General features: G+C 44.6%; 1 protein-coding gene across 3 annotated transcripts in view; it reads left to right on the top strand.

The window, feature by feature from the left end:
* Nucleotides 1-1,854: 1,854 nt before the first annotated feature.
* runx1 (RUNX family transcription factor 1) overlaps nucleotides 1,855-20,033 on the top strand; it is a 43,117-nt gene continuing 24,938 nt past the window's right edge. For 2 of the 3 annotated variants that reach the window (XM_049570679.1, XM_049570675.1), the window contains exon 1: nucleotides 1,855-2,350. The gene's annotated coding sequence lies outside the window, so the exon portion shown is untranslated. Of the gene's footprint in view, nucleotides 2,351-4,269; nucleotides 4,288-20,033 lie in introns of those variants that run through there. The other variant, XM_049570677.1, reaches the window with a different exon arrangement.

Here is a 20,033-nt window from a genome sequence, read left to right as displayed (position 1 = left end):
GGGGTCCTAAAATGCAGCCCTGGGGTGCTCCTGTGCTTAGGATGTAGGTGGAGGAGGCCACTGAGCCACTGGGCTGTAGTCAGGCAGGTTGGTATTGTTTTCTTGGCCACAGGAATGATGGTGGACCCAAATAGTACCCCCTAGTGCGGAATAGGTGATTATGCTCTTGGTATCTTCATAAATCAGTGATCACACACACACAAAAAAATCTCAGTTTGAAGCTAGTTAGTCCAGAGGGCTCCCGTAGGTTTTTTTCTTGTGGTTAAGGCAAAGTAAGGTTAATAAACAACTTTTAAGGTTACAGTTTTGCTGTCTTATCCAAAAAGTGCCAAGATGACCCAGTGCGAACTGACAAGAACGCACGTCAAGCACACAACGCTCCGTGTGGTGCCGGATATAAGGCACCGCCCCCAGGCGAAACACCATGTTTTCAGGGAATCCCCCTTGTGTCAGCGTCTGACCCCAGTGTGACCCAGGAAGTTGCAGCTGGGGGTCATGTTGTGTCTGGGAGGGGTCAGGGGGGTTAGGGTAGCAGCCTCCCACTGAGCTCTCCCAGGACATACAGTAGGACGTCCACTCCCAACCCAGTCCTCAACTTTTCAGTCAAGCGCCACTTTAGGACACTTGATCGATGTGACTCAAACAATAATCACATCACCAAGGGTTAGCAAAATTTAACTACACAGTGAGCATGTCAGATCAGATTTAGTGTGAAACCCAAACCTGCTGAGGGCAGTGTGTGTTATTCTGGTATTGTGTGTGTATGTGTGTGTTGAGGTGGAGTTAAGGAGGGGTGGAAGTGTGTCACTGCAGGTGTTGGGGTTTAAGGAGGCGTGGATTTGAGGGTTAAGTTTCTGTTAGGTGTGTGAGTAAGTGTGTGTTTGTACATCATCAACCCTCCACTCAGAAGGCTGATTGCAGATATTTAACCAACAGGTGTAGAGGCTTTCGTGGCACACACACACAGTAACACACACGTTATTCTTATTGCGAGGAAGCGCCGATTTGTGAGGTGAACATCGACGGCAGTGGCTGATGTTCCTCTCCAGACAAACGGCCACAAACTTAAACTAACGAGCAGGTACAAGAAAGAAAAGAAAAGTGATCACGGTGTTGTGTGACAAGATGGCGAGTAGCAGCTGGTGCCTGGTCCTTGAAAACGTGTTACGGACAAACCCCTCGGGGATGGAAGGATGCAGTAACGTCGCTGTAGTCGTGTCAGAGGACGCGACCTATTGTTGTCCTCCAATAATGCTACATTGTGAAGGACAAATCTGGCAGGAGGATAGCTAGTTAGCGTTAGCCGCTAGCAGCTGGTGGCGGCAGCTAACAGCTCATGGTTGCAGCAAGTTACATTGTGATGTGTTCAAGGTCTGTTAGGCGTAGGTAAATTATAGCTGTCACATGTTGTTTTCAGGCCTTGTGAGTTTAAAGATGGATTCAGTAAATTGACATTCACACGTTAAATCAGTGGAATCCCCCCTTTTTTTTTTTTTTTTGTTACTCACACACATCCTGTATGAAATGCAGTGCAGCACTGATCACTCCTACTGAAAATATATCAGTAATAATATCAGCCATGGACTACACTTCTCTCCTCCACAAACCATCATCATGGTCATACGCACACAAACACACCCACACACACACACACACACACACACACACTAGTGGTCACGGCGGTCTAACTGTCTGACCTGCAGCGAGGCTTGGTGAAGTAAAGGTGACTCACTCACTCTCTCTAACAACCGCTGCACAAACACACACGCAAACCACAAATGCACATATGAGCGCTCAAAAACATACACCACAACGCCCTCTCCCTCCATTTTGCTTGCTCTAACCACAGCTACTTCCTCGATGAAAACTGCTGGCTGATGGGGGCAGGTGGTTAGTTTGATTACACACACATGCACACACACCAACACACACACACACACACACACACACACATATATACCTACTCAAAAGCCACGATGCCAGATAATAGAAGAGAAACACAATCTCTCATTGGTGACACTTGATGTCAGGAAGAGATTCAACTCTGAAGACAAAAAGTCATCAACAAGGGGATTTGGAGAACCACATACCAAAACCAGAGAGAGAGAGAGAGAGTCGTAAAGAGCGTTGAGAGATAAAGGAAGATGTGTATGGCGCCAGAGAGAAACAGCGGAAGCAGAAAAGAGCTATAAGCAAGTCAAGAGACAGATAGAGATACCACAAGTGGAGAAAGGCTGAAAGAACGGGAGAGTTTTGTGGATTATTTTGCATCTGAGTCGCCGGTCTGCTGGAAAAACCACAAGAAGCTTTTTCTATCAACTCTGCCCAGGACGGGGACACTGCGGCTGGGGTAAGAATACCACAACCACAGTGTCTTTACCTCCACTATTTATGTTCTGCAAGGATCCTTCTTTTACTGCTGCATCATACAAATACTGAGTACACAGTTGTCAACTTTTACAAGTCGTTTTTAACTACATCACCTGTTTATTCCTTCCTGCCGTTCTCTCATAAATATGATGAAAGTTTCAGTTTCATTTCAGCTCAGTTTCAAAAGCTCTAGCTCGCTGAGCTGTGACTCTGCAAAGAATTTGTGGACAAACTTGCAAAAGTTTAAAGCATCCGTGCGTCTGACTGAGTCTGATCACTCCCTACATCACCTTGTGGGTAGAGCGACTGGTGGTTAAATCAAAGTTGGGACGACACATGTGTTTACAACACTGCTTCCCCACTGAGACTGATATGCGATATTGCATCAATCAGATTGCCAGTCTCTCCTGAGCTACATCTATCACCACTGCCTTCTTCTGAATTTGATGCCTGCAGCATGTTATAATAAAGTTGGGACAGAAGCATGTTCACCACTGAGGGACATCACCTTTTCCTTTTTGGGAACTGAAGACTGTTGAAATTGTGAAGGTGAAATTCTTCTTCTACGACTCCGATGTCTCAACGGTCCAGGGTCTCTGATGTTGAGTTTTGTGCATCAGACATGTTCAGTGGCAGGCAGGGCTGGACTGCAGGCCACACCAGTACCCACGCTCTCTCACTATGAAGCGTCAGTGTTGTAACACTTGCAGAAAGTGGTTTAGCGTTGTCTTACTGGAATAAGCAGCCACATCCCTGAGAAAGACTTTGAATAGCAGCATACGTTGCTCCAATACCTGTATGTGCCCTTCAACCTTCACGGTGCCTTCACAGATGTGCAAGTTACCCATGATGTCATGGGCACTAACACACCTCCATACCATCACAGATGCTGGCTTTGAACTTTGAGCTGGTATCAATCTGGTCTCATCAAACCACAGCACACTTTTCCACTTTGTGTCGGTCGCAGTTACTCAGAGAAGCCTGCAGCGTTTCTTGATGTCGCTGATATATGGCTGTCACTTTGCTCGGTAGAGTCTGAACTTGCATTTGTAGATGAGGTGACAAACTGTGTTTGCTGACAATGGTTTTCCATTTCCATTTCTGAGCTCATGTAGAATACGCTTGATGCAGTTATCTTGGTTTTTAACCCAGTGCCGTGCGATGGATGGCAGCCCCATTCTCATGTTCTCATGCGGTTTTCACCACCCTCTGTAGAGCCTTACAGATGAAGGCGGCGCAACTTCCACGGTGATGCAGCTGGTCAGTATAATCTACATGGTGCACCTGTAGAAGCTGCAGAGTATCGTTAGCCCCATTTCCCCCAAACACCTTCGGTATAGTACCTTTGGAACCAAAAGTCAAACATGGCACCTAGACACTAGATCCATTTACGTTTCCACAGTACTCTTGAATGTAGGCTAATTACCCTCCAGAGCGCATCACTGGATTTCCTGTACTCATCCAAATCACCTGACTTGTAGGTAATGGTCCATGCTCTAAGTTTGGCACAGACTTCCCTGTTAACCCAGGGCTTCTAAGCGACGTAAAGCCGAGTCTGATTGGTCAGACCAGAGCCGAACGATCTGTGCAATGAAAGGAACTTTGACCCACGCTTACAGACATTTTGGAAATGAGAAAATGGCGACGCAGACGGTGAGGTGGAAGCCTTCTGCCATCCTTCACGTACAAATGCACCCGCCCGCACAGATAGATGTGGTCTGTGGTTGAGAGATTGGCCACGAATGTTGGTGGATCTCCTCTTGACCTTTCGCTGTCTGTGTGTGTTTGTGTGACATTTCTATTCATGTGCAGATTTCAAAAAGGCTGGAGAGGAAGGAAAATCTTAAGATAATAATTTCATGGCATCCAACAGCATCTTTGAGTCACTGTCGTCCTATCAATCCGACTGTGCACGAGGTAAGTGTATCTCTGCATGGATGTATTTCAAGGTCATCTGTGCTGTTTAGGTATTTCGAACCTAAACAAGCATATCAAAAATTTGCTGGTAGCTTCAGTGGTGAGTGAGTGAGCCGAGAGCAGTTGGGTACTGTGCTGTGAGTGCTGCCGTGTCTGGCAAAGCGTGTGTGGGTGCTGGAGAGGCTTATATACCAGGCTGATTGGCTGATGAGCTGCAGCTGGAGGCAGGAGGCAGGTGAGAGGAGTTGTCTTGATGAGGGGGGCGTGGCTGGCTGGCAAGGTGCAGGTGAGGGAGGGAGACTGTGACAGTTTTCTGTCTTTACAAAATGTTTTTGACATAAAATCACACACACACACACACAGAATTATTTGGGGAGCAAGAAATTTGTTGTTTTCGTCTTTGTATGAGATCCCCAACCTAGCCGAACTCCTTTACGTCTCCATAATGCCTTCTGTGCGCCTGTGAAAGTGGGTGTCGTCAGGAAATATACCAATCCCTTTCCCATTGTAGGCCAGCAAGGCTCTGTCCCATGCTCTCCCAGTGTATCTTGGCGATGATCGCTCACAGCTTATCTCCCGGTTTCCTGGCAGTTACGTCGCGGTTTGAGCAGTCCGTCTTTATCTCTCCATCGACAGTACTTTTCAAATAACTCAACAGACAATTCCCAACTGACTCTGTGGCTAATTTAAGAAATATCTCCCCTGCGGGACGAGAAGATCTTGATTTCTTCAGTAGACATACCTCAAATTTCTGAAACGTGTCGTCGAGGGTTCGCCCACAAAGAATCCACGCTGATGATCAAACCACAGCATGGATGATTTTAACCAGTAAAAACTGATCCAATCACATGTGGTTAACCCAGCAGCGGTTAACAGTCAATGTGAATTTAATCTGTGATGCAATCCCATTGGTTCCTGGCGAGCGGTTATGTCAACACATCACGTCCGTAACATCAAATCTACCGCACTCGCATTGCTGCTTTATCTCCGTCTACATGTGCACATACATGTGTGTGTGTGTGTGTGTGTAGTCTGTTTGAATAAATCTACCAGACACTGCTGCTTTATCAGCTCAGTGTGTGTGTGTGTGTGTGTGTGTGTGTGTGTGATTATCTGCTCTGACTTATCTGAGCTCTTTCAGCTGAGGCAGATAGCACAATACAAGATAGTTTACTGTTAGCTTCCAACCGATGTTTGCATTTACTCTACTGAACTGACGACACCAAAACGCACAGAGCGAGGTGGCTGCCTATGGACAGGCGCCCTGGGCTGTTGGCGGTTCGGTGCCTTGCTCAAGGGCACCCCTGCAGTGCCAAGGAGGTGAGCTGGTACCTCTCCAGTTGTGAGTCCACGCTCCATATTTGGTCCGTATGGGGACTTGTGCCAGCGACCCTCTGGTTCTCAAGCCGAGTCCCTGTGGACTGAGCTACTGCTGCCCCCAAAAATATGTCCTATGTATTTTCCTTAACACTTGACCTCGATGGAAAACGTCATGACGTGAGGTGTGTGTATGTGTTTGTGTGTGTTTGTGGGAGAAATCCCTCCTTTCCCGCTCCATATATCTCAGACGTCTGGCTGAGAGTGAGACACTCCAAGTTGTTTTTGTGCGTTTCCATCATCTGCGTGTACAGTCCGCACAGGTCCCGTCCCGCTGTTCATTTATCAAACTACTTTGCAGCTTGTTTTCTGCAGTTCTTTTTCTTTAATTTACGCCTCGTCACATCTGACCCCATCACGTTGCACGCCACATCAGCCACTTTCCACTTGGCGACATTGTTCGCCTTTCATTGCCACATCTCACGCGCCTGTCTAGAGCTGATTCTGGTTATCTGGAGGCTCCACCTGCTCTGTGTGTGTGTTTGTGTGTGTGCGTGTGTGTGTGTTGCAGAGACAGAAAGAAAGTGTGTTATCAGGAGACAGCAAAGTGTAGCAGAGGAAACTCCACGGGCCTGCTTCAGGCTGATTTTAAAAGAGGTGATGCTGACTCTGAGTGTGTCGCCACATTCACACATGCATGTGTTCACAGAGCACTTGTGTTTTCTCACACAACAGCTTTTTCACATTCATCACCCATCACAATGTCAAAGCACACTTGTGCTTTCTTTGGTGAATAATGAGCCTGGTGCCAGTGTTAGGAGGTCACTTCAGCACCGCAGTTACGTATCAGGTTCCTGCGAGAGTGTGAGACAAAGTTCCCAAGATGATATCGTCAAATGTTTTGTTTTGTTCGGGTCAAAAGCCCCAAATTACAATGACAGACACGAGCTAGGAATCCCACTGAGCAAATTTTAAGAATTTAAATGACATAAAGCATTATTTCATCATCAGAGTATATATTTTTTAATGTAATGTAATGTAATTTAATGTAATTTAATTTAATTTAATTTAATTTAATTTAATTTGATTTGATTTGATTTAATTTAATATAATTTAATTGATTTAATTTAATTTAATTTAATTTGATTTGATTTGATTTAATTTAATTTAATTTTCATTTTATTTAAGTTGCCAATAAGCACTGAATTGCGGCACCTTCACTTGTAATGGAAGTTTTTTTTTTTTTTGACATTGTTGTATCGGTACAAGAGAGTTATAATGTTATCAAAGTTCCCAAGATGATATTGTCAAATGTTTTGTTTTGTTCTGGTCAAAAGCCCCGAATTACAATAACAGACACAAGCTAAAAATCCCACTGAGCAAATTTTAAGAATTTAAATGACATAAAGCATTATTTCATCATCATTATATATATTTTTAATTTAATTAATTTAATTTAATTTAATTTAATTTAATTGATTTGATTTGATTTGATTTGATTTGATTTAATTTAATTTAACTTAATTGTATTTAATTTAATTTAATTTAATTTAATTTTATTTTATTTTATTTTATTTCATTTTATTGAAGTTGCCAATAAGCACTGAATTGCAGGACCTTCACTTGTAACGGACATTTTTTTTGACATTGTTGTATCAGTAAAATAGAGTTATAATTTTAACAAAGTTCCCAAAATGATATCGTCAAATGTTTTGTTTTGTTCGGGGCAAAAGCCTCAAATTACAATGACAGACACAAGCTAAAAATCCCATTGAGCGAATATTAAGAATTTAAATGACATAAACCCTTATTTCTTCATCAGAGGATATATTTTTTTATTTAATTTAATTTAATTTTATTTTTATTTTTTATTATTTTTTATTTTAAGTTGTCAATAAGCACTTTTTTTTTTTACATTGTTTTATCAGTAAAATAGACTTATAATTATATAATAAATCAGCTTTTTGTCTTGACGCACAGCTAAACAGTGACTTAAACCAGTACTCATCATCAGATTTTAATAGTGAAACAATCTGTGCCACAGACTGCTCCACGTCCACTCTGATATCACTGCATCTGTTATCTATCACAAACAAACACTTCTTAGTAATGTCGTGGGGGTTTGACAGTGTCTTTGGAAATCATGCTACATTATTAAACACACTGATATGACTGTGACTCTCTCAGTGACAGCTGCAGCAGCCTGGAATGTCTACTGATGTCACTGGTGACAGAGATTGCGTATGTCTGCTACTCTTACTGCATACTGTAAGTGTTCACCATGTTTTGCAATGATGATTAGGTAATCCTCTTTTGTAATGATCGTGACGATAAATAAAACCAGCTCATGCTGAGATCACCGAATATTTGTTGTTTGGCAAGAAACTAAAAGCATTTACTGTCATGTTGTTTTCACACGAGAGGTTAATAGGCTGTATAAAATGTGTGATTAAAATGAAAGCAATTGTAATTATGATATAAAAGTCGTATGAATCAATTGAGTGTAATTATGTTGAATTTCAAGGATGGTACATCATCAAATCCGGCCGAAGGACTGTTCCAATAGCAAGGATCCTTCAAATTCTACCGAGGACTGAGTCCTTCTTTCAGAGAAGCTTGAGAAAATCGAATTATTGGCTTAGTCCGACTGAAATTGGACAATCTGTAGCTGGACTAACACATCTAGATAATTCAATTGAAAATTGAACTACTGCTGCATGTATCCACGTAGTCCGGCTGGCGTCGTACTCGGCGTTCCGCGCATGCACCACTTTTTCTTTTGCAGGCTTTCACCCGGAAGAAGAAGGACAAACTCCCGGACAAACAAACAAACACCATGGCAAAAAGAGAGTCGTGGTAGACTGCATTTGTAATATAATTAACACGTAAAGCATGTACGAAACGTACAGAGCCACAGCGACATCCATCTCCACCATCATCATTTGTCATCAGCTTCCTCTTCAGGTCAGCCGGAACTAGTTCAGTCTGATGTACTTGGTCAGAAGACAAGATGAGGAGTCCGACTTGACTGATCAGCCGAGCTATGAGCTTAGCTCGACGACTGCGTGCATGTAAACGTATTGATTGACATGTCCTGCAGGTAACCTCCTCAGGCTGCTGAGGGTTAACGACACACACCTGGGGGCGCTCGTTAGCCTGCTCCAACGTGTGTTCACTGAATGCTAGGGAGGACTCTTGCCTTGCCTCTGTAGGACCCGTCCTACCAGGGAAGGATCCTTGACTTTGAGAAACGCCAAGAAGCCTTTTGACTGTTTCAAAATATCTATTGCTCATGTGTGTGTGAGAGAGACAGAGGGAGGGGGGGTTGTAACAGACAGAGGAGACAGTGAGGGAAGAAGGAAGCAAAGAGGATGTGTGTGGCAGAACGACCGTTGGAAACACAAGGCCTCACATTCAGCACACACAGACACACACTTTGCAACAGTAGGGGGAAATATATGGCGTATACATATTTTGTGTTTCTTTCTAACATGCAGACACTCGTCGTACGTCACTACGATATATGGCAGAGCTGATTTTCAATGCAAATTCTTGTCTGTGCAATTTGAATGCAGAAATTTTAATAAACGAATGAGTAAAAGCAGAGAAAGAGAGGATGAGTGTGTGTCTGCATGTGGCAGCCCAGCTTTGCATTTATAGTCTCGTGGTTTGCCATGCTGCAAACCGCACGCACCACCTCTCTCTGTTTCTCTCTCTCACACACACACACACACACACACACACCAAAGCCACAACCCAAGCAGAGTTTTACAATAAATAACCACAAGAGAGGGCTGACTGGACTTTAACTGTGTGTGTGTGTGTGTGTTTGTGTGTGTGTGTGTGCGTGTGTGTGTGTGCGCGCGCTCCTGCATGAAAACAACAGCACAAAATGAGAAATGGAAACTGTTATTTTGGCAGTCCAGGAACAGGAAGAAGGGAAGAGGGAGCCAATGGAACCATTCCCTGCCATCCCCATCTTTGGTCCCCCCTCTGTTGGGGTACCTAGCACACAGATCTGACACTAAAAGGTGGAGCTGTGAACACTGCAGTCCGTCGAATTCCTTGTCTCCCCAGTTGCTCATCTTTACAGTGTCTGTCAGGTTTGTGTTTCCCTCTTGCTACTAGCTGCTCGCTAATTCCTGCTATCAGCTGTTTCCTGTTTATCCACCGTTGCGGAAGGCCACCTCGGTCTTTTTAAACTAAAAGGGTTCCGCCAATATGTCTACCCTACGAGGCGGAAAATTGGGCACCTCGGATCAACTCACCTTTCCGCCTCTGTGTGTCTAAACGCTCGCAGCTTGCCGGCAAAACGGCTCAACATTCGCGGAAAATCTGGCAGTGTAAAAGGGGCTACTGTTGCCAGATCTTGGGAGAGAAACAAGCAACCAGGGCTATGGAAAGAAGCCCAAAAGAAGTGACGGATATATTTATATAGAGGAAGGTGACGTTTAGAGAGCAAGCCCAAATAAGCAACTCCACTTTAGAAACAAGCCCAAAGTCATGGCTAATAAGCAGACCTGGCAACCCTACGGCTCGTCCTCCTGACATTTCCTCCGTCCTCCTGCGTGCTGACGTGGGACGTATCCCGCTTCATTGGCTGATGCTCTTTGTCAGTCGTGTCACACTTCTCCAGTTTTCTAGCATGCCAGATATCCAGTCCCAGTTGCAGACAAGGGGGCGACTTGCTCGTAGGCTTGTTCACACATGAGGACTCGTCGTGGCAGACCATCCGACCCAAGGTGGCTCTCAAGATCCTCAGATGGTGAAAATCGTGTAATGTGAACTAGGCTTTAGTGGTGAAATGCACATTTCTATACAACCTAAAATCTAAATTCAGTCAGCAATCCAGTCATGCCAGAGTAGAATGATTCAGTCATGCCATTTGATTGCTTACAAGAAAAAAACAAATGTGCTTCCCAGCATGCTGCTGATGTTGGGAAGTCATTGAGAATGAGATGGAAAAAAGGATAGAGTAGATGAAAGAAAGAAAGGAAGGACTTATGAGAAATTAGAACTGTTGTGTTACCAGAAACCCCTCCTTCTCCTCCCTTCAGTTTACCACGTGCGACGACTATTTCTCAACTGGTCACTGTCTTCAGACCTGACAAGCCTGAGACGTTTGACCAGATCAGCTGCTTGAAGTCCATGCATGCTTCAGATTTAAAACGATACGTGCGTAATTAGAGGAAAGGGTTCATCCTGTGGGGATCATGAATATCCTCAGCAAGCATATGGGCACATATAACACTTGCATAGATGTGGTTTCCTTTTCATTTCTCTCTTTTTTTTGGAGAGAGAGAGAGAGAGAGAGAGAGAGAGAGAGAGAGAGAGATTTTTTCCTTTACTACTAATGTGCATTACTTTCCTTTTGTGCTGCCATGTTGACGAGTGTGTGCGCAAGTGTGAGTCACTTCCTGCTGTCCAGCTATTGCATCCAGTAGGGTTTTATGCCGCAGTTGTCTGCTGCAATCATTATGATTCAAGACCACACACACACACACACAGCGTCCATATGTTTATGTTTAGTCACATAATCATGATGATACACACCAAGAGCCCCATAAGGACCCAATAAAGTCTCTCTTTCATTCTTCCTATTTGTATTGTAGTGTGTGTGTGTGTGTGTGTGTGTGTGTGTGTGTGTGTTGTGGGTCATTTGTCCAGCTGTGATCTCTGGCTCTTATTTTGAAGCCTGGGAATAAGCACAGACTGCCTTCTATGGATCCATCTCTCTTTTTCTCCCTTCCACACACACACACACACACACACTCACGTGCATACACATGCGGTCTACACACCTACACACAAACAGTGGTTCCCATGTGGCGATCTGGCCACACATCACACAGCCTGCTTCTGCTGTTTGATCTGTGCACCTCCCCCCCTGCAAAAAATGTCAACACTCAGCTGGTGGTTTTATCGTGGATTCCCACGTCACCCAGTTTACGTTACACAAGCTTGATCGTGGGTTATTTTTGGATTCTAAAGCAGCGGTTCCTCCGGGTTTTTAACAACTGGCCTGGACACAGTTATAAGCGTGATCGGTTGTGATCAGTCCAGCATGAGCCAGAAGCACCTGCCAGAGCAAACAAAACAGGAGCTTGCATATTTGCCCGGTTCCCAGGCCACAGCTTTACGGCACAGAAGAAGATATATTTGGCTTTGACACTACACTTGATAAAGATCTGTAATTTTACAGTGCATTCCGTAAGCAGGAGCTCGGTGTCATTTCTTACAGCGTTCCCCTCCTCCTGTCCTCCTCCGTCAGCTGCAGCAGGAAGATGGAGCTCCAATGAAGATCCCTTCATTTCCTCTCCTCCGTTTCATCTCTCCTCCCTCTCTGCTGCCCTCGCTCACTTCCTTCCGACTCGCTTGCTTGCTTAATCACTTCAGTGTTTCTGGAGCGTGTCTGCGCTGGCGTCTTCAAAGAGTCGACTGGACTGCAGTTTCACACATTGCGATACTTTGGAGACGGCTGTGGAGTTTAATTTGTCTCGATGTGCATTTTGCTTCATGAGCTGGTCTGCCCTTGTAAAGATAACACATGGCTGTTGGTGCTAATCCACCATGTCCTCCACTGACTCCTGCTCAATGACCTTTGACCTCTACCAGTGGATGCTGTAAGAGGTTTTGGTCCGTTCATATCCCGCCCCCTACGCGCCCACATTCAAGTGTTAAAGGTTAATGCACAGCACCTCATTAATGCTAAAGCACAGTGACCAAGAGGAAAACCAAGGAAACGAATATTTCTGATGTAGAAATCGAGGTGCTTGTGGCACACAGCCTATTGTTTGGTGGGCAGCGGGGTCATCGAACCAAAGAAAAGTGAATGGCAGTGAGTGGGAGCGCGTTGCTGCTGCTTTTGATACAGTGAGTTCATCAAACAGGACACCGCCTGACTAAAAACAAAAAGAACTGGTCAGGGCCGGGCAATTTTAGGCAAAATTAGGCAAGATGAAAACATTTTTTAAAATGTAAAAGTAGCTATTGGATAGACTCTGCATATTGACTGATAGCTAAGCCAAATAAACAGGGAAAAGTGTTGATAAAGAGTATTTGTCTCTCTGTGAAACTGCCTGGATCATAATTATTTTAACCTTGGTAGTCTCTAATCCACACAGCATGATGCCTGAACATAGGACTTTCACATTAGAATGTCCGTTCTGCCTTAGCTGAGGCTTGAACTCACAACTTCTGAGACTGAGGTCAAGAGACTATTGGCCTGTTTTTGCAGCCGAGGCAATCTGGCATGAGACTGGACCTCTGTGCAAAGTTTGGTGATTTTTCGCGCATGGGAAGTAGGATTTCCTCAGAAGAAGAAAGAAGAAGAAGAAAGAAGAAGAAGAACACACAGGATAACTAATTATATTTCTTTGTAAATGTTTTTATTGCTCTATGATGATCAGCTGTTCCAACACTGATAGGCTGCACTCAACAAGAGCCTAAGGCAGCGCTTTCACTTCTCAAAATGTCAAACTTTGGCAGCTGTAATCCAAAAATATCAATATTGGCCTTCGAAAATCAATATGACTGATATCTTTTTCTCTCGTATTTTTGTGCGGCGTCACCTCTTACAACCATAGATCTACTAACTGTCTTTGGCTTTGGTGTTATTTCTGTTTGCTGTCAATTCTGAAAATGTTAGTGTTACTCTGTGTGTGTGTTTGAACCACCAGCTCGGCCACAGAACCATATTCATGGCAAAGCTGAACCCAGTCCAAGGCAGTCAGTGGTTATGTTTCGGTTGCAGTTGGGTCGGGTTTACGGAGATAAACCTTGACATCTTATAGTTTTCCTTCACTTTCACTTTCACATACATTTCATTTAGTAAGACAGTATCATTTGCAGCTATACCCACCTATACACAATGAACTATCCCACCTCTATTTCCAGTCCCCCTCTTTGCTTCGCTACACTTCCCCGCTGACTCTAACCTCCTCCGAAGTTTCGAGAAACCGCCGACAGAGAGCAGCCATCTGACAATCGACAAAGCCTCTGATCATCCACAGCTTCGATGCTCCCAACCCGTTTTCCTCCCAAACCACACTGGTTCCCCCTCAGCCTTAATGGATGAGATGGCGGGCGTGTGTCTGTAAAAGCAGGCGGGACAGGTGTCCTGTTCAAGGCGAGGCGAGGTCCCTTCAGTCCTGCGGTGAACGAAGAAGTCATGCAAAGAATCACCTCACCCCTTTTCTCACTCCTCCTCACCCTCTGTCTTCCTTTCATCCCCATTTGTCCCCACATTGTGGTTAACAAGTGAGTGTCTTTATGTGTGTGTATGTGCCTGTACCCATTAGCGCCCTCCTATTCTGTATTGTAAATTCCAGCGATGAAGCCTTCTGATTTATTCATCGGGTCGTTTGGGACTTTGTGTGTCCCTTTGTGGTTGGGCTTAAGGTGTCTGATTGGCTGATTCTGCTGGGTTCTTCCGCTTTGATGATCTGTTTCTTCTTTTTTTCTCAGAATCTTTGAGGTTACTTTGCATGCAAACATGCACACACACATATACGTGTGCTGCAAAAAGCATTAAGTAACCAAAGCCTGAGGGGTGGGAATGGCTAATAAGTTGATTGGAAGTACCTTTCTCTAACTGTCAAAAATGATCTAGGCCATGAAAAACAGTCATTGATTTTTGTGGCTGTCTATGGTGACTGGTACAGTGAGGTGTATGTGCCTGTTAATAATGAGCAGCTCACTCGTTGCCTCGGACACTACTTTACTTGGGGGGAGAGTGGGCCACAACTCTGGAGATGGACCTACAGTTGTTGGCTGTAGCAACTTGATTTCAGCCGGCACTGTGGCCAGCAGCAGCTCTGGGTCGAACTTTTGTAATGGGAGCAACACAAAAATTGCTGATCCAGTGGGGAGTCACAGCAGTCCCAAATCACACCCTTAGCTGGCTAAATTCAAGGTAGGGCGCTAACTGAAGGTCCATGCGGCAAGCTAGCAAGTTATCATTATATTAGATGCCACTTAATACGACACAGTCCCTGGCTTTTGTGTGATATCTATGTGTGATATAACTTTTTCGAATGTGTGTCAAACGCGGTCAGATACCATAAATCTGGAAGACCTCCACCATCGTGCCTGTTGCCAAATCCAGAAATGCCAAGGAGTTAAACAACTTCAGCTGTGTTGCGCTTACATCCCTTGTCATGAAGACTTTTGAAAAGACTATAAAAGATAAGATGGTCTCTATTCAGGTGCGGACACACCAAACCGCCAACTGTTGCATAGTCTACGTCGCCTCACGTCGCCCTGTGTCAGTTGCATTTGAACACACTACAAAGACTACATCCGACGGCCAAGTGGCACGTACGTTCTGCGCCTGCGTGAGAGGAAATAACAGAAAAAGGGAAAGCGGAGCGGAGTCCTGTCAGCTGAGGAGTTTCCTATCTGTGCAGCCGAGCACCGCAGCACCTCCACGGACTATTACATCCAGTCAGTCCTGGTGTTTCCTCCACAGCTGCCCGACAGACCTGCTGCTTCTTCCCACTTTAACCTGAATAACCAGGGCTCGGTGCTCCGGTTGGATCCAAATGGAAAGCCAGGGCTAGCTCAGAGACTAACGGCTCAATCAGCTGAAAAGCTGCCGACGCCGAAGTGCAGACGGTGCGGGACACACCGCAAAAAGTAGGGCGACAGACGCTCACCAACAGCCCGACTTTGACCGACGGCTTGGTGTGTCAGGGCCTTTACAGAAGGCAAATTATACCCTACAATTTGCGTATCAAGTTGGTAAGGGCGTCGATGATGCAAAACTTTTTATTTTAGACAAAGTGTACAAGCACCTGGAGAAACTGAAACGCCATGCGAGGATTTCATTTGCTGATTTTTCTTCTGCTTTTAATAAGATGCAGCCCCACATTTTAGTTGACCACGCTGCATCCTATTTTAAACTACCAGATCAGTTTTTAGTGTAGCTTTTAGAGTTTCTTACAAACAGAATCCAGCAAGTGTTGGTGAACAGACGTATGTCCAGCATCAGGCTTTCAAACACAGGCATACCTCAAGGCTGTGTACTGTCACCCCTACTTTTTACTATGTACACAGACAGCTGTAGAACGTTACAAGAGGGAAGCTACATTGTACAGTTCTCTGAGGCCACTGCCCTTCTGACTCTTCTTCAGGGCCAAGATTCAGCTCATGGTCAGGCACTACCTGCTTTTATTAAATGATGCGACGATCATTTCCTGGATGTGAATGTGTCTAAACCTGAGGAATTAATCATCGATTTTAGACAAAGTTAGGTCACACCAAGGGCAAGCACCATTCACAATGAAGAGGTTCAGATTGTTGACTCAGTGGTCAAAAGGGTGTCTGTGACTATTCTCCAGCAACCTTTCTGAAAACATGCGGAATAGCGTTGGGGGGAAAAGCTCCAGAAGGCTTGTAGTGAAAACTGTGTCCACGCTGACACGGCCTTAGTGTGAGGCATCTGTCAACAGTTCGTCTTTAAGTACTTTGCCAACGCGGAATGGACAGAGTTAGACGTCCTGGCAGTAAATCTTTCAGATCAGTTGTGACGTTCGTGTTCACCGTCCAGCCAGCTGTGTGTGTGTGTGTGTGTGTGTGTGTGTGTGTGTGTGAGAGAGAGAGTTAAAAGTTTCTGCTCTAATGCACCTGCTCAGCCATTCAAACTGCACTAAACACAGCCTAAGGCACTTCTATCCTCCTCCTCTCGATCTCTCTTTCTGCCGTGCCGTCTCTCCGTCTCATCCCGTCTCTCGCTCGTTCTCTCTCAGAAACATTGTCTCGCTTTTCTCCGTCTTTCTCCATCTATTTCCACTTTTACGTTTCCACGTTGAAAGAATGAACGCTGTGTTGTGCGCTGCGTGCATGATTGAATAGGTGTGCTCTCTCTCTCTCTCTCGTTCTCTGTCTTTCTATCTATCTATCTCTCTTTCTCCGTGTCCTTCATTTCTTGTGTCAGAAAATCAATTTTTAGTTTAGCAAGAATAAGCCCATCTTCTCTCATCGCAGAGGCATGCTGAATAATTCAACACACACACACACACACACACACGCAGACAAAGGACTAATGCACATATTGCTTTTTGCACATTAAAAGTACTTTTCACCAATTTTAGTGGAATTTACAGAGGAAAAAGTGACATTATTAAGAGCTGATTACAGTAGTTTATAACAAACTTCTTACTTTAACATAAAGTTTTTTTAGTTTCGTAGACAAAGAAGCGTTGAGGAGACTTGGGAACGGGTAAAACTAGGGACTAAATTTAGTTCCTGGAGAGTTCCAGAGGCCAAGAGAAGTATGGGGTTGGACTTCTGAAGCCCCGTTTCCACCGAGCAGTACGGTTCATTTTGGTGCGCTTTTTCCAGTGTGAATGAGAAAGAACCAGGGAGCAGCGGCCCAAAGAGGAAGCTGGTGAACAAGAAAGCGAGCGGCCATGATGTTTCCAGCAGCACAGTCAATTTTTAATCCATCATTTTGCCTCGTCTTTGTGCGTCTTCTTCGGGAACGTGCACAAGGGTTAGTTTAACTCCTGAATATCTCCTTAGTGCTGTATAAAAATGCCCAGTGGTGACCTTTGCTGACCTTTAGTGACCGTCAACCTTTCACTTCTTCCTCCATCTGTCAGCGGCAGAAACAGCAGCACCCGTTTGCAGTTGATGCCATAAAGCAGCAGCGTCCAAACGAACCCTTTTCAAAATAATAATTACACCTATACAATTTTGTGTGAGGCGTGCGTGTGTGTGTGTGTGTGTAACGTGCAGGGAAATCTATGTGTTGCCTAAGTATCGGAGGACAAGTCCCTGTGCAAGTCTGCATTCCCAGTGTGTGTGTGTGTGTGTGTGTGTCATTAGGTGGTGCTGCTAACTGATATGTCAGAAAATCAATTAATTACTTTTAAGCAGCAGTTAACTGCATCCGCACAATACACCCCATGAATTATAGACGAGGTGTGTGTGCATGTACTGTGTGTGCGGGTGTGTGTGTGCGATAGAATTGGCTACTCTGTTAACTACAGACAATTACTAACTCCTCCGTCACTGATCAATTGATGAGAGTGCTTCGATACAAATCTACTGAGCAGCGTCTGAACTGAACGTCTCCTTTTTATTGTTTTTACTGTGTGTGTGTGTGTGTGTGTGTGTGTGTGTGTGTCTTTATTTAAAGCAAATTTCATACATGAGACATCATAAAACTTTAATATTAGCACTATAAAATCATCACTTAATTCACTCCTCATGCGCTAAATTCCTATTTTTGACTGTAAAAGCGTTATTTTCATTTTTATTTTCTAAGCTTTTCAGATCAGTGACGTCTTAATTTTGAGTTTCTCTTTCTAAATGATTGTTCATACAAGGAGAGATGATTAAACTATGATCAGAGCAGCAAAATAAATGAATGTTTCGAGTGTGTGATCGGGTGCGGAGGCGTTAAAGGAGAGATAAAACCAGAGGACGTCTCCTTTTCCCCAGACTCTCTCTATCGCTCCATCAATCCCTTGCTCAGGGTGGCAGCATGTGTGTGTCTGTAGGCTATTGATCCTCACCATGCCACTGTCATTGGCCTCAGGGTGGCCCCAGCTCAGGGGACAACAGGGACAGACAGCCGCTGGCAGAAAGAGTGAGGGAGAGAGAGAGAGAGAGAGAGAGAGAGAGAGAGAAAGAGGGGTCATTTGTTTTTGATTTCATGTCTTTTCCACTTCACTATGATTATAGTGTGTGTTGCACAAAATTAAAAAGAATAACAAGAGGAGGAAAAAAGCAAGTGTTTGATACCAGAGCACTTATGTCTCCAGAACCACACTCACTCACCATCAGTCCACACACACACACACACACACACACACACAGGATAAACTGAGCTTCTGTGGGTCTGGTTTTGGCTCACTACGAATACACACACCTCAGACAACCACTGTGGCTCACCATAACCCAGCGACACACACACGCAGCTGGTCTGATGGTCTGAGGTTGCCATTGAGGGTTACAGGGAGCAGTTACACACACAGTCACAGCCAGTGCACACACACTCTCTGTCTTTCTCTGAAACGCCCACATAGGGAGTTTTTCGGTGATGTCACCAGCCAAAGGGCCTTTGGGGGAGTCACTGTCCACGAGTATGTGTGCTACCTTGAGGTCTGGTTGTGAATCTCTATTGAGCTTTAACCAACAGAGTAGCTGACTGGTAAAATGATCACATAGCACGATGCCACAGATGTCACACAACCTGTGTATAGTCATAGCCCATCACTGTGTAATAATGTTCTTTTTTGATTAAATATTAAAGCCTCCTAAGCCCTATGATAAGCTATTATGGCAAGGCTTAACTATACAGACCAGTGAGCAGTGATAACTAACATGTCTTTGGGGTCATCAGGTGGGAACCTCCTTTCACCAGTGTTTCATCTAGTTGGTCCCACGACACCTCCAGGAGGCTAGACAGTGATCTCTGGCATCCCAGAGACACTCCCCTAATGCCAGGTCTCACTGCTCCCCGCACCAACCCAACAACCTCCTTTACCTTACTTACACATGGCTTTCTCAGCCCAAACAGCACTGCCACCTTCAACAAACCCAGGCTCCGTTTATGCAAGCTCCAGGTAGTGACAGTGCCAACACTACCTTTCCTAGCACATTGACCATACTCTATTTCACACGCTACATAGCACAACTCCAATATGTTTATGCAAGCTCCAGGTAGTGACAGTGCCGATACTACCTTTCCTAGCACATTCACCATACCATATTTCACACGCTACATAGCATAACTCCAATATGTTTATGCAAGCTCCAGGTAGTGACAGTGCCGATACTACCTTTCCTAGCACATTCACCATACCATATTTCACACGCTACATAGCGTAACTCCAATATGTTTATGTGAGCTCCAGGTAGTGACCGTAGGAAAAAGAAAACAATGTGTTTAATGCTCTCAAAGTTAAAATCTGCTGTAGAATCAACCACACTTTTGACAATTAGGGGTGGAAACCAAAGAAGGCAAGGGACGTCTTATAACTGGTCATTTTCAGCAAGATCACGCCTACACCATCCTCCTTGTACTTTGATTGACAGCTGTCAGCAAAGCCAGAGATGGTACTTCAGAAGAAGTGTTTCTGTCTTCACTGAAAATGTTGCCCAACTGTAAATAACGTACAAGTTTCTCTTGTCCATTCTGAATATGTGATACTTTTGAAATGACAGTAAGTGGAAGTAAAAGTGTCAAATCGGCATATAGAAATAGCGTCTTCTGGTTGAATGGCGCTGACCAGGATGTAGCACAGAGGTCGTCCATTTTATTTTTCAACACTTGTACAATGGCAAACAGGAAGCCTGTTCAGCTGGTGTCGATTTCTTCTCCATCTTCCTCAGTGTTTACTGATGTATACATTTGGAAACCTTGACCTGGCTAGCGCTAGAAGTCCGCAGAAGGAGAGTTTGCACACTGATGAGTTGAT

This window comes from Epinephelus fuscoguttatus, linkage group LG24, assembly GCF_011397635.1.
Source record: "Epinephelus fuscoguttatus linkage group LG24, E.fuscoguttatus.final_Chr_v1".
Classification (NCBI taxonomy): domain Eukaryota; kingdom Metazoa; phylum Chordata; class Actinopteri; order Perciformes; family Serranidae; genus Epinephelus; species Epinephelus fuscoguttatus.
The sequence above is the reverse complement of the archived record's forward strand: the minus strand, read 5'-3'. Positions and strand labels throughout refer to the sequence as shown.